Raw genomic sequence first — 13,096 nt, 5'->3', positions numbered from 1 at the left:
CAGGAGAGACTACATTTCTCGGCTAGCCTGGGAACTACTCGGGATCCTCCCCGAAGAGCTAAATGAAGCTGCTGGGGAGAGGGAAATCTGGGTGTCCCTGCAACTGAGACCCAACCTGACCTCGGATAAGCGGCAGAAGCTGGATGGATGGATGAAATTACAAACTTCCTAATAAAAACTAAAATTTTGGTGTTGGGGTGTACAACTATTTTGATTTTGTTGGATTGTTTGATTTTCATTGATTCAGCAAAACAATGTTAAATGTTGAAAAAGTTCACTATACCACGAGAGAATAAATGATGTTTCATAAATGCAATATTTATGTCAAACAAAAATAGATAAAAGCTATTATTCACTATAATTTTTGTTCACTAAAAGTAATTTTCAATCAAGCCACTAGAAGAGTAGATGACCAAATACTGATTAAGCCTATCAGCTTCTAACATGCCTTGCTATATTTTGTAATATATATATATTTTTTTATTTATTTTTTTTTTTTTTGGGTCACTATCCTATAGGCGGGAAGGTAGATCAGCTGTAGAGCATTGGCCTCACAGTGCTGAGGAAGGGGGATTCAAATCCAAGCCTGCCTGTGACGAGTTTGCATGTTCTCCTCATACCTGCATGGGTTTTTCTATATGTACTCCGGTTTCCACACATGCACGATAGGTTAAATGAACACTTTAAATTGCCCGTAGGTGTAACTACGACTGTCAGAGTGAATAGTTGTTTGTTTCAAAGTCCCGTGCAATTGGCTGGCGACCAGTTCATGGTGTACCCTGCCTCCTGCCCGATGATAGCGGGGATAGGCTCCAGCAATCCTGTGACCTTTGTGAGGATAAGCACCTCAGAAAGTGGATGGATGGATGGATGGATGGATGGATGGATGGATGGATGGATGGATGGATGGATGGACTGTCCTATACATTTCCATATTAGATCCCTATGTGGCGCTCTAAAATGATGCAGTGGAAATTAGTTATTTTACCTATGAAGGGGCAGCCCCCAGATATGGACACAGTGCAAGTCGATTGGCCCAATGAGAAAGGAGACATTGAAGGGAGGAAAAGGCCAGACAAGCATTTAGCCTACATCATATTTGAAGCGATTTGAGCTGCCTGATCTCATTCAATCTCAGAAACTAAGCACGGTAGGTCTGATTAGTACCTGGATGGGAGAGTGCCTAGGAATACCAGGTGCTGCTGTTGGGCCAATGGGCCAATCAGATGCTCCTGTAAAAAAAAAAAAAAACCTCTTGATTACTTACACCACAATTGTGGCCTCATGGCATTGAGACCTTTTATTCACTACTGTCAAAGATATGATGGCTTCTTGTAATGCTGGATTCCAGTGTTAGAGAGCACCAGGAATTGTGGACTTTGGATACCCCCACTCTGTTGGATGCCCAGGGCCACCACCTCCTTTAACTCTCCACCCCAACTTATTTATTTATTCATATTTATTTATTTGCATTCCTCTGGATTCTAAGAACTTAAGTTATTCTACGATCAGACTTTCTCTTCTCCTGAATCTACAGTATTTCATTTGGGTTCATATTTGTATTCAACTGTTAAAAATAAGACACATACTATGAGTGTTTATATAACATGTTCACATCATGGAAACTCCCATCTAACTTCATAATGAAGGTCTTCCAAGTAAATCACAATAAACTGTGAGGTCACCTCCATGCATGTACTGTATGTCGCCAGATATGGCTGAGATGCTGTGGAGTGGCAGGGAGCAGGGTTATCACAGTGATGAGTGGTGAATACTGACATTGTCTGGTTGGGTAGAGCATGGCCTTCAAAGAGGCAGAAAGAGGAGGATTATCTTCACAGTTGAGAGTATAAATAAGTTGAGAGGGGAACTGGAAAGAAAGAGGTGTCTGACCTCCCAGACCTTTGAAAGGATGATAGTACATTGATCGCACTCCATTTTTTCCCATAAGACATAATGGACATAGAAATCATCCATTTCTGCCTCAAAGTGTCATTTTCATAAATCCTAATGAACTTTAATTTCAATTTATTGCTTTTAATCTGTTTGAGTCCACTTACTTTACATTACTTCCACTATTCAGTATTATTTTGTCTGTTCTTGGTAGACATGCACAGAATTATTTATTAATTGCACTGTTGCAGTGTTTACAGTGTGAACTAATGGCTGAAGAAAAGGAAATTTCATTTCTCGTCACTTTCCTACTATGTTCCGTGTGGGAAATAAGTATGCCTCTCCACTGTATGGGAAAAATCAGGATAGGAACATATATCACTTTTTTTTATTTCCTGTCTGAGACCCATCACAAAATTGTCCATGTCCAATTTTTGGCCTTGATCTAAGATCTCTGATGTCTTGTGCAATATGCTGAGATCCTGTGTGCATCGTGTATGATGACAAATTTAACAGTATTTGAAATTCCAAAGGATGGAATTAAATCTGAATACATTCTAGACTGTAAACCGAAATTCTTCCTTTCTAGAGTATGCATTAATAGTGCGGCTAGAGAAAAGACAAGAGTTCCGGCTGGTGATGGCTCTCATGAGATGAATATAGGAAAAATAGCTTTTAAAGGAAGACTCTCCCCAAAATTCATATGTAAAATAAACCATCCAATGTGAAATAATATTATTATTACATATATTTTGGACATTAATTAAAAAAAATTGAAAATAAAGAATATTTTTGTAATCCAAGCAAAATCTGGATGTGTGCCAGCTTTCACACCCAAATGTGGAAGAAACATCCTTGACCCCGCCCCTGACGTCGCCCGTGCTTAGCATTATAGACCATTCGTTCTAGCTAAGCCAAGATGCCAATGTGTTGTGCAACAAAACTGAGAAAACACACTCAAATTTCTCCTTTTTTAACCTCCCATGGAGTTAACCTGACAGGATAAAACAGTGGCTGTCACAGTTGAGGCTCGTTCAACAGCGGGGGTAATTTGCACACATCTAATCATTACTGGTTATTAGCTGCTTAGTTATAGCCTCTCATGCTAATACTGTATAAGCAACAACATACTTTATGAGGCGGCACGGTGGCGCAGCTGTTCAATCCCAGACCTCCCTGTGTCTGCGTGTGTGTAAACGTGCCCCCTGCCCATTGACAGCTGGGATAGCCTCCAGCATTCCTGCGACTATTGTCCAGCTAAGAAAATGGATGGATGGATATATATGTGCAAGCACACAATACTTCCCAGTTAGTATTTACGGCGATGCACGCATGCAAACCCCCGTGCCCCTCGCCCCCCACCCCCGCCGCTGATGAATCGCGAGAAGCTTTGCTACTTGAAAAGTACAACAAGGTGTTAAAAAAAAGTCTGGCCACCTGCTATATATTCTTTACATCGAAACCAACTCCTCAGAAAAGCCTCTAATCAAACCATATAATGAGACTCTTATTTTTCGTCGTCAGCACCACGCCCCCTCTATAACATGTCAAGTGTTGGATGTGTGTATTCTGGCTGAAGAGCCCAGGCTTCAATATTGTAAGTCATGCTACTTTTGTTTTGTTTGTTTGTAATTCTTTTTTCACAAAAACCATCCACAAAATCCCACATAGTGGATGTTCTCCGTTCGGTGAAATGTATCCACGAGCAATGGGGGGTCAGAACAGGAAGCACTGCAGGCGCGGCAAACACTGATTGGTTGTCAGTTTTCCACCCCCGCTCATTGGAATGTCTGAGCGTGAGAGGAATTTCGATAATACTTTTCCCATTTAGAGATGTTTCTTGGTGAAATCTGTAGATAACTCTGGCATTAAAAGAAACACTGAACCCTCATCTACTAACTTTTAATGTTTCCCATTCCCTGTTTCCCTATTAGTTTCGACAAAGTCTTCCGTTAATGTAAATTTACATCACATCATACGAACAATTTGATGATAGCATGATTTATATTAAAAAAAACACCTATGTTTAGGTGAGTAAAAGTAACCAATCAAGTTAACAGAGATTAAAGTGAATAAGACAATTGTATGTTTTCCAAGCTTTCACTGCAGCCTCTTTCTGTTGTTGCATGTATGAAAGGTCTTTCCTCCTTTTCGGTCTTTTCTGGAGCAACTAAAATACATGCTCGAAGTTGTGTGAGTCTGGAGATTGGAGATTATCCATTCATTTTCTGAGCTGCATATCTTCACGGGGGTCACGGAAGTGCTGGAGCCTATGCCAGCAGTCATCAGGCAGCAGGCAGGGTACACACTGAATTGGTTGCCAGCCAGTCGCTGGGCACATGGAGACAAACACCTGCACTCACAATAACACCTAGGGGCAATTTAGAGTGTCCAATTAATAGTGCATGTTTTGGGGATGTGGGAGGAAACCGGAGTGCCCGGAGATAACCCAAACAGGCACAGGAGAACATGCAAACTCAACACAGGGAGGGCTAGGACTGAACCTTGGGTGAGGCAAATGCTTTCTGAGTTGAGGAGAAAGACAGTGAAAGGGAGAAGCAGGAAGGAGTGTAAAGGGTGCGTGGCTGATTTGAAGAAAACAAAAGTTAACAGTGGACATTTCTCAACATTGATCAATGTGTTTGAAAACGACTGTTGACAGTTGAATTGTGATAGTGTGTCGTTTGAGTGGACTACTCAAATCTTAGCCACTAATACAGAGGAGTGGATGGATAGAACTTTTCTAGGACGCTAGCGACAAGACGGTTAAAAAAGTGGGGAGTTTATATGGTAGCTTGGTTTGTTAAATTAGGATAACCTTAACTCATAAGGGGAAATATTATTTCAGAGACCTTTTGAGAGGGAATAAGTGCACAAGTAAAGAGTAAAGTTGTTATAGAAGTTTGGAGTAATTACCATTAAGTTAATTGATTAGTTCTTAATTTTGATTGAGGAAAGAACTCGTTATTCACCTCTCGTCAAGATATTATACGGTGTTGCCTTGGTTCTCGAACACAATCTGTTCCAGAAGGCTGGTTGAAAATGAAAACGTTCGAAAACCAAAGCACGATTTCTCATTACAATGAATGTAAAATGAAATAATGGGTTCCAAGCCGAAAAAATGTTTTTTAAGCGATTTGTTTTAGATTTTCCTGACAATAAACTGCATAGTAGAAATAAATGTATAGTTTAATTACTTTATATAATCAAATCATTTTACAAATATATTTATTTTTTGCTTAAAATATATTCTTTAGCCTTGTAGAGTATGCTAGGCTGGGAATGCATTGCTGTATCTGTAGCGATTCGGCCCCCCCGACTTGTAAACCTTTTTTTTTTTTTTTTTAAACAAAAAGTGCAAAATAACTTAAAACGAGCAATAATGAGGGGAAAAAAAACAAATATTTTTTTATTTGCAAAGAAAGTACGTTAAAAAAACAACTTGCAACTGGATGTAGGGTTTGTTTCTGCCGTCTTTTAAGCACTTTTCTGAAGTGGCTAACAACAACATCATTGAAATTTTGCAGTGCTCTGCAACATTCAGCTTTATTCAGGTGATGAAATTCTACAAAATTATGGATGTCGTTGCATTTAGCGCAGATATAGCTTTAATATCGGCACTTGAGACATCCTTCCTGCCTTCAGCGTCATCAGACGACATCTCCCTACCTCGCCAACAGTTAACTGCTGCTCGTTCACGAAAATAAGAAGCAACCTTTCGACTTCCTCCAAGATCTGTGGCCTCTGCTTGGTCAACACGGTTGCTCCTTTAGCAACATCACTTGCTTTGAGGGCATCCTTGTGTTTCAGAATGGTGCTGATCGTCAATTTCGCCATACCATACTTCTTTGATAGCTCAGAAATACGCAGAGGAGATTCGTGCTCGGCTATCAAATCCTTCTTGAAGTCGACAGTTTTACGCACCACTTTCCTTTTTTTAGCACCAGCAGTTCCACTTGCCTTCTTTGGAGCAATGATCAGGGGTTAATGTTGCTCAATTTGAAGAAAAAAAGTCACTACAGTACTGGGAAACGTCCGCGAGCAGAGGAGCTTGTGAGTCAACTGGTTGGCTTGCCGTAGCGCATGTTAGGCCTTTTCCATTTTTTTTCGGGGGTGTGTTCAAAAGCACAATAACAAGTCATCGTGTGTCAGTTGGTCGGGGTGTTCGAATACCGATTTTCATTTGAAAACCAAAGCAAAAAAATCTCAAAATTTTCATTTGAAAACCGATTTGTACGAAAACTAAGACGTTCGAAAACTGAGGTACCACTGTATACTAGAGAGGCGGTACACAAGCGTTGGAACGTCTGAAGTCTTTGCTGGTCCTTATTAGGAGATGAAGCATGTCTATTTTGTTGGGAATGGAACCTACAGTCAGTCGCAAGGTGAATCGACATGAACACCAATCTGTGTCCTCTCCTGCAAAGTTTTACTTGGATCCCGCCTCACATCCCCCTGCGGCGTCTTCGCCTCCATGCTCTGGAGAGCGCAGACGCTGTTGCTCTCGCTGCTGCTCTTGTCATTAACTCAAGGAAAAGACTGCGAATTTGCAAGAGTTGTTGAAAAAAGTCCGTAAAACACCTGCTGGTGGTTAGCAAGTCATTTCTTTTGTACTTGAGTCAAAAGACACCCGAAAAACACAGAAACAAACAGTTCTAAGGAACACTGTACCGAGGCGACCGCACAAGTTTTATTTGTATAGCGCATTTCATACACGAGGTAACTCAGTATGCTTTACATGATGAAAAGCATTTGAAAACAAAGAGATAAAGCATTTAAAATGGGATAAAAACAATAAAAATAACAACAAAATATATTTAAAACAAGAAAACCACATACAGTGCAAGTAATATGATTAAAGAGTGGAAATACTATAAAAAGCATGACAAAAAAGGAGAGTTTTCAATGTGGATTTATAAACATTCACACTTGGGTCTGACGTCACCTCTGTTGGCAACTTATTCCATTTGTGTGTAACATAATAGCTAAATAATACTTCACCATGTTTGCTTTGGACTCTACACTCCACTATTTGACCTGAGTCAGTCGATCTCAGAGCTATACTGGGTTTGTATTCTGTGTATTTCTTTCATCTATTCAGGACCTAAATCATTTAGTGATCTATTGACCAGTAGCAGAACTTTAAAATCTATTCTAAAGCTGACTGGAAACCAGTGCAAGGACTTTAGAATTGGAGTTACTCTATATGCTCTGACCACTTTGTTTTGGTCAGAACGTGAGATGCAGCAATCTGAATGAGTTGCAGCTGTTTAAAACTCTTTTGGGGGAGTTCAGTCAAAAGACCATTACAGTCTTCAAGTCTCCTTGAGATAAAAGCATGGAAGAGGTTTTCCTGGTCTGCTTGACACATACAAGCCTTCACTCTAGATATCTTCTTCAGATGGTAGAAGGCCGTTTTTGTGATTGATTTGATATGATTGTTGAAAGTCAGGTCAGAATCCATCAGAAGACCAATGTTTTGGACTTGATCTTTGGTTTTTAAAGATAGAGAGTCCAGGTGTTTACTCACAGCAATTCGTTTCTTGATTGGCAAAAACAATTGTCTCTGTTTTGTTGTGATTTAGTTGAACAAAATTTTGGCACATCCAGTTATTTATCTACTTTAGACAGTGGCACAAAACCTCAACTGAACTGTAGTCATCTGGAGACACTGCTAAATATAACTGTGTGTCATCTGCATAGCTATGATCGTCAAAATTAAAATTTTGAAGAATTTGACCCAAGGGTAGCAAGCATATACAGGCTGAAGAAGAAAGGTCCAAGAACTGACCCTTGAGGGACCCCATGGGTCATTGCTATTTGTTGAGATTGAGCACTTCCAATGGTTCCAAAGTAGCTCCTTTCCTCCAGGTAAAACCATAACCGGTTCAGGACCACACCATTTAGTCCTACACATGTTTCCAACCTATTTAGCAGTATATTATGATCTATCGTATCAAAAGCCGCGCTGTGATCCAACAACACTGAAAGTGACACCTTTCCTGCGTTAGTATTCAACCTTATATAATTTAGCACTTTGATAAGAGCAGATTCTGTACTGTGATGAGTTCGGAAACCTGATTGAAATTTGTCAAAAAGTCCATTTAAATTCAAGAAATTGCTGAGTTGATTCAAAAAATTACTTTTTCAAGAATCTTGGCTATGAACAGGAGATTTGAGATGGGTCTATAGCTTGCTAACATGGAATTGTCCAGTTCTCTGTGTTTCAGAAGAGGCTTAAGAGCAGCTTTGGGAAACTCGCCAGGCTGAAGTGAGCAATTGATTATTTGCTGCAAATCAGGTAGCACTGATTTAACAATAGTTTTGAAAAGTCAAATTCTATTGAATCGAGACAACTCGTTGATGATTTCAACTGCTGAACATTTTTCTCTGCAGTTTTTTTGGTCAACTGTATCAAAATCTGACAAGCTTATGGTTTTCCCTGGGTGGCTTCAAATGTGAAATAATTTTGTCTTTTTGCTGATTTGTGCTAACAATTGACCTGATGGATTGTATTTTTCACTAAAATAACAGGCATTTTTCAGGTGTTATGAGTTGACAGTGACCTATCTGATTTGGGGGGGTTGTGAGCTTGTCCACCACAGCACAAGTATTGTTGAGGTTCTTCCTGATTATTTCAGAAAAGTGTTGCTGTCTCGCTCTGACTAACTCTTGGTTAAAATAACGCAGACAATGTCTGTAGAGGTCATAGTCAATTTGGAATTTTGTTTTTCTCCACTTGTGTTCTGCTTTCCTATACTCTGATTTAGATCTGTTGACCATCATTGTGCTCCTCCGTTGTGTTCTCGGTTGCTTCAGGATGGTCTTAGTTTTAACAGAAGCGAGAGCATTCATGGCATTTGTGATTTTCGAGGTGAAATTGTCGAAAGGTTCATCAACTCTCTCAGCATTTACAGTCTGTGGCACAGCCACTGTCACTTGTGGCACAGCCGCAGACTCCATAAATTTAGTAGCAGTACTCTCATCTACAGTATGGACCTTTTCCTAATAGACATAGAGGCTATCTGAACTTTTGGAGGAATCTGTCTTCCAAAAAATACACAAAAATTGTCAGAAATGGCCATATCCTTGTCAATTGATAGAATTTCAACATCCTTAGACGTGACTTTGTCTAGCATCTGACCTTGAGTGTGAGTGTTGAGAGAGGTCAAATGTGTCTAGTATTGCAGAAAGTTCTTTGGATGTTTTTTCCATGTTATTGTCAACACGAATGTCAAAGTCCCCTGTTATGACAAAATAGTTCTCGTCAGTACAAATAATTGACAACAGCAATGTTCCCTCTAAACTGAGCAACTGCGCATTTGCACACTTGTCGAACACTCATCCTAAATGAAAACAGATCCAGTGCAGTTAACTACAGCATGATGCCTTTTTTTTTTTTTTGGCAACACACTGCCACTCACAACAAGCTGCTCCTCCGCCACACCATCACACACTCTACTTATTACTTTACCTGACCCCGCCCACCTCCGCTCTTAAAGGAGTACACTCGTAATTACAAACATGGCCCACAACCAGTCTGGGCAAGTAGAGCAAAGAGTTAGACAGTGGAGAAACGGGATGAGATTTTCTCTTTTTGAATAAAAACGCCTGGTCTGAAGCCAAAGTAGAAAGTGCAGGATGAGATGGTGTGTGTAAAGTTAAAGTTCCACCTTGGCACAGCCTGATCAAGGATGAAAGCACAGATGATACATTGGCCAAAAGCTAATTCTGTATTCTAAATATAGGAGGCAGCATAACATTAAAACTGTTTGTTACCATCATTTAGCATTAAACGTGCAATGTGAAAGATATTCTGCAAGCAATAATTGAGTTTTACACCAAGAAAAACAGACGGGGATAACCTTGTGGGTTAAAAAACAAATATATAAATGAAACAAAGTTGGAAGCGACATTTCAAATTTATGGTTCATAGTTAATGTATTTTTTGTTTGTTGACATTTTCAGTGTAAGTTTGCAAAAACACAAAATCGTTCTCAAAAATGTTATGATGGTAATGTAATCTGAACCTTTTAATTGGCCATGTAAGTAACTTCAATGGATTGACACTGATTGACCACAGTGGATACGTCTGATGTTGCTCATAGTGGTCAAAGGGAGCGCTCATGGGGTTAGCGTGTTAGCTCAGACATAAAAAATTAGAGGGAACAGTGGACAGCAGTTCTGAAAAAAATATTTTTCCATTGTATCTTGGAGGTCTATAAATTATTAAAACAATAACCTTTGGGTCACCTTTAACGAAAAAAAAAACACAGATATTCAAAAGAGCTAAAATCACCCAGTATAATTTCTTTACATTGAAATAATGATATAAAAATAACAGCAATCCCAGCAGCTTTTCTCCATGTTTGACACTTGTTCATAAAATTAAGATTTGCTGGTGCTGCCTCATTTACAGCTACTTTCTATTAACCATGTTTTATTTGATAACAAAAAGTACAGATCATAGGTTGGAATGATGTCATTAATCAACATTGATTTGTTACCCAGTAACCTGATATTAAAAAGAGCTAGTCTCGCAGAGATAGTTGGAGACAATGGTTCGATAGACTCACATTTTATCCTCGCTAAATTGGAAGGTCTACTTTTGTTGTGCCATATCTCTTTGACAAACTTTCTGTCCCTGTCCTGCCGGTCCAGCCCTGGCTGTGCAGGTTGCCCCGCTGAATGGGAGGCGCACACCTGCGCCTCATGCTGGCTGATTGGCCCCGGTGTATATAGGACCATGGGGACGACTGGTCAGGCGCCAGATCATTGCAACTCGTGCCCCGTTCCTGCACTCCCGTATCTCTGATCGACAACCCGTGTGTACCGACCACCGCCCGTTCTCCGACTGACCCTGTAAGCCTAACTCCCTTGATACTCCTGCCTGCTTTGATCGTTCTCCCGTGTACTGACTCCTGCCTGCCCGATCCCCGACCTTCGAATAATAAACGTTTTTCCCGAATTACACCTGTGTCTCCCGACTCCTGCATTTGGGTCCTACCTCTAACATGCAAACTCCACACAGGCGGGTCCGGGATTGAACCCGGGACCACAGAACTGTGAGGCCAACACTTTACCATCTGAGGGGCCGTACCGCCCCCACTCTCATAATCTCGCAATAAACTGTTGCTGTATATTAAAGTGGCCTTTGACTGACCCTCATAGTATATTATATTTGTTTGCTTAATTAACATAAGAGGCCACATCTGGTTGGTGATTGTATTTGGTCCATTCCAAGTGTAGCTTCTACCCATAATACTGCATTTTAAAACGTGAACTAGAGCACTTGACTCATTTTAGACTAAACAAGCCATCAAACATGACATGTCAGGAACCTTTGAGGAGTTTAGACATAATCGAGGCTTCGACCTCAAAGGAGGATTCAGTGTCGGCAACTGTGAAAGCCTATTTCTGTAAAACACAGCTGGGCCCGGAGATATGAGAGTGAAGTGTGTAGGGGTGGTTGTGTGTGTGCGCAGGGGGGGTCAGGGCATCAAGACCGATGTCATTTTCTCACACGTCTTCGATTCAGTATATCTTCTTGACCTGTCTGGCCGAGAGGTGGTGTCTGTGATAAAGCACTTTTCCTCCTCACCATGTAGTCATAACCAGACCTTCATCCAAACTATTCTCACAACATCATGAGGGAAAAGGCACACTTTTTATGAAGTAAATAAAAAGACAGGGTTTTTTTTCTTTTGTGGTTGAAAAAGTCAGGCTTCTTGAATCAAATAATAAAACGAAGTACATGAAAAAAAAAAAAAAGACAGAATTCACTTAAACTACAGGTAAGGTACACATGTTTTCCACAAACTAAATTTGTGATACTGGTGAAGTTTCAGTTGTCAAACTATGAACTATAAAGGTGGAATTCACTTGAATTACAGTATTTATGCTTTTTAAACAAGTTGAACTCATAAAGCTCAATAAGAGCTCTTTTGTGATGCCCGCAACTCCTTTTTTTTTTTTTTTTTTGAAAGCACTCCACACAGTACATTATGCAGGAAATAAGATGCTGCTAGGGGAAAATATGCAATAGCAACGCTTTTGACACAGTCAGCTATAAAGCTTTTAAACAAACATTTCAGTATAGCAACAGATTGGAGACGTAACAAAGGGCAAGACGTGAAGGATAATACCCTATCCTCCTTCACGTTCTATTTCCTTTAAGACAACAGAGCATTAAACAGCTAGCTTGCCTTATGTCATTCCTCTAAAATCATTGGAGAAACGTAAATATATGTCGCAACCCGAATGTTTAAACGTTCATGTGTAATGGCTGTTGGAAGCTGTTACTGGTCATGTGTAGATGCCTTGAGCTGTAACTTGTCCATGTGCCCGTTTTGTATCTGCCTGGAAACGAGAGAGACTGGGACACTGCACTGGCCAGTTATTGAAACACTGCATCCGGTGAGTGATAGGTCTTAGTTATTACTAAAGCAACTCCATGTTTAACTTTAGCTTCATATCCGAAGCGTCAAGCAAAGTGATCTCCCATCTAAACACAAAAGTGCTTTCAAACAGTGACTCATGAGGACACCACAGCACAGACAGAAATGTTTAAAATAATACCAGTCCAATGTTACTAACCGGATTAATCCTCCTTTTCAGTGTAAAAATCACCCGCAAAGTCCCTCTGTTAAAAAAAAAAAAAAAAAGGTTTTTGCAGAAGAGGCTACAATACAATCAACTGGCCAAAAGAGAAATGGAGGAATATTTTGTGGACTGATGAGACTAGTCTTGGTTCCAAAGCAACCAAGTTAATGTCATGGAGTGGCCAAGACAATTCCCCAGACCTTAATCCAATGGAGAATTTGTAGAGTGACATAAAAAAATTCGGTTTCTGGCGCAAAACCAAGAAATGTAAATGAATTGTGGAATGTCGTTCGGTAATCTTGGAGTGGAATAACAGCTGAAAGTTGCCACAAGTTAATTGACTTCATGCTACACAGATGTGAAGTGGTTGTAAAAAATAAAATAAAAAACTGTGGTCATACAACAAACTATTAGTTTGGTGATTCAAAGGATTGGTAAATCCGAGAAACAAAAACAGTTTGTACAAAATAGTTTATAGTTTGTAAAGTCAATGGTGGCATGCTACTTTTTTTACCACACCACTTTCAACAAATTGCTCAATTGCACAGCCTTGTGAGTGTGTATATCATGAATGCTGGGTCTTGTTGGTTTTCTGAGAATC

The 13,096-nt window shown here is 39.9% G+C and overlaps 1 protein-coding gene and 1 long non-coding RNA gene across 2 annotated transcripts in view; one reads left to right on the top strand and one right to left on the bottom strand.

Moving 5' to 3' along the window:
• The window catches only part of wnt4 (wingless-type MMTV integration site family, member 4), a 57,195-nt gene that overhangs the window by 37,130 nt on the left and 6,969 nt on the right, over nucleotides 1-13,096 (top strand). The window lies entirely within an intron of this gene.
• Nucleotides 887-13,096, bottom strand: part of LOC133507719 (uncharacterized) — a 40,768-nt gene continuing 28,558 nt past the window's right edge. Inside the window, exon 3 of the long non-coding RNA XR_009796877.1 lies at nucleotides 887-1,232. This is a non-coding gene — a long non-coding RNA (uncharacterized LOC133507719). The remainder of the gene's footprint in view (nucleotides 1,233-13,096) is intronic.

This window comes from Syngnathoides biaculeatus, chromosome 10, assembly GCF_019802595.1.
Source record: "Syngnathoides biaculeatus isolate LvHL_M chromosome 10, ASM1980259v1, whole genome shotgun sequence".
NCBI lineage: Eukaryota > Metazoa > Chordata > Actinopteri > Syngnathiformes > Syngnathidae > Syngnathoides > Syngnathoides biaculeatus.
This window is presented reverse-complemented; position numbering and strand designations above follow the sequence as displayed.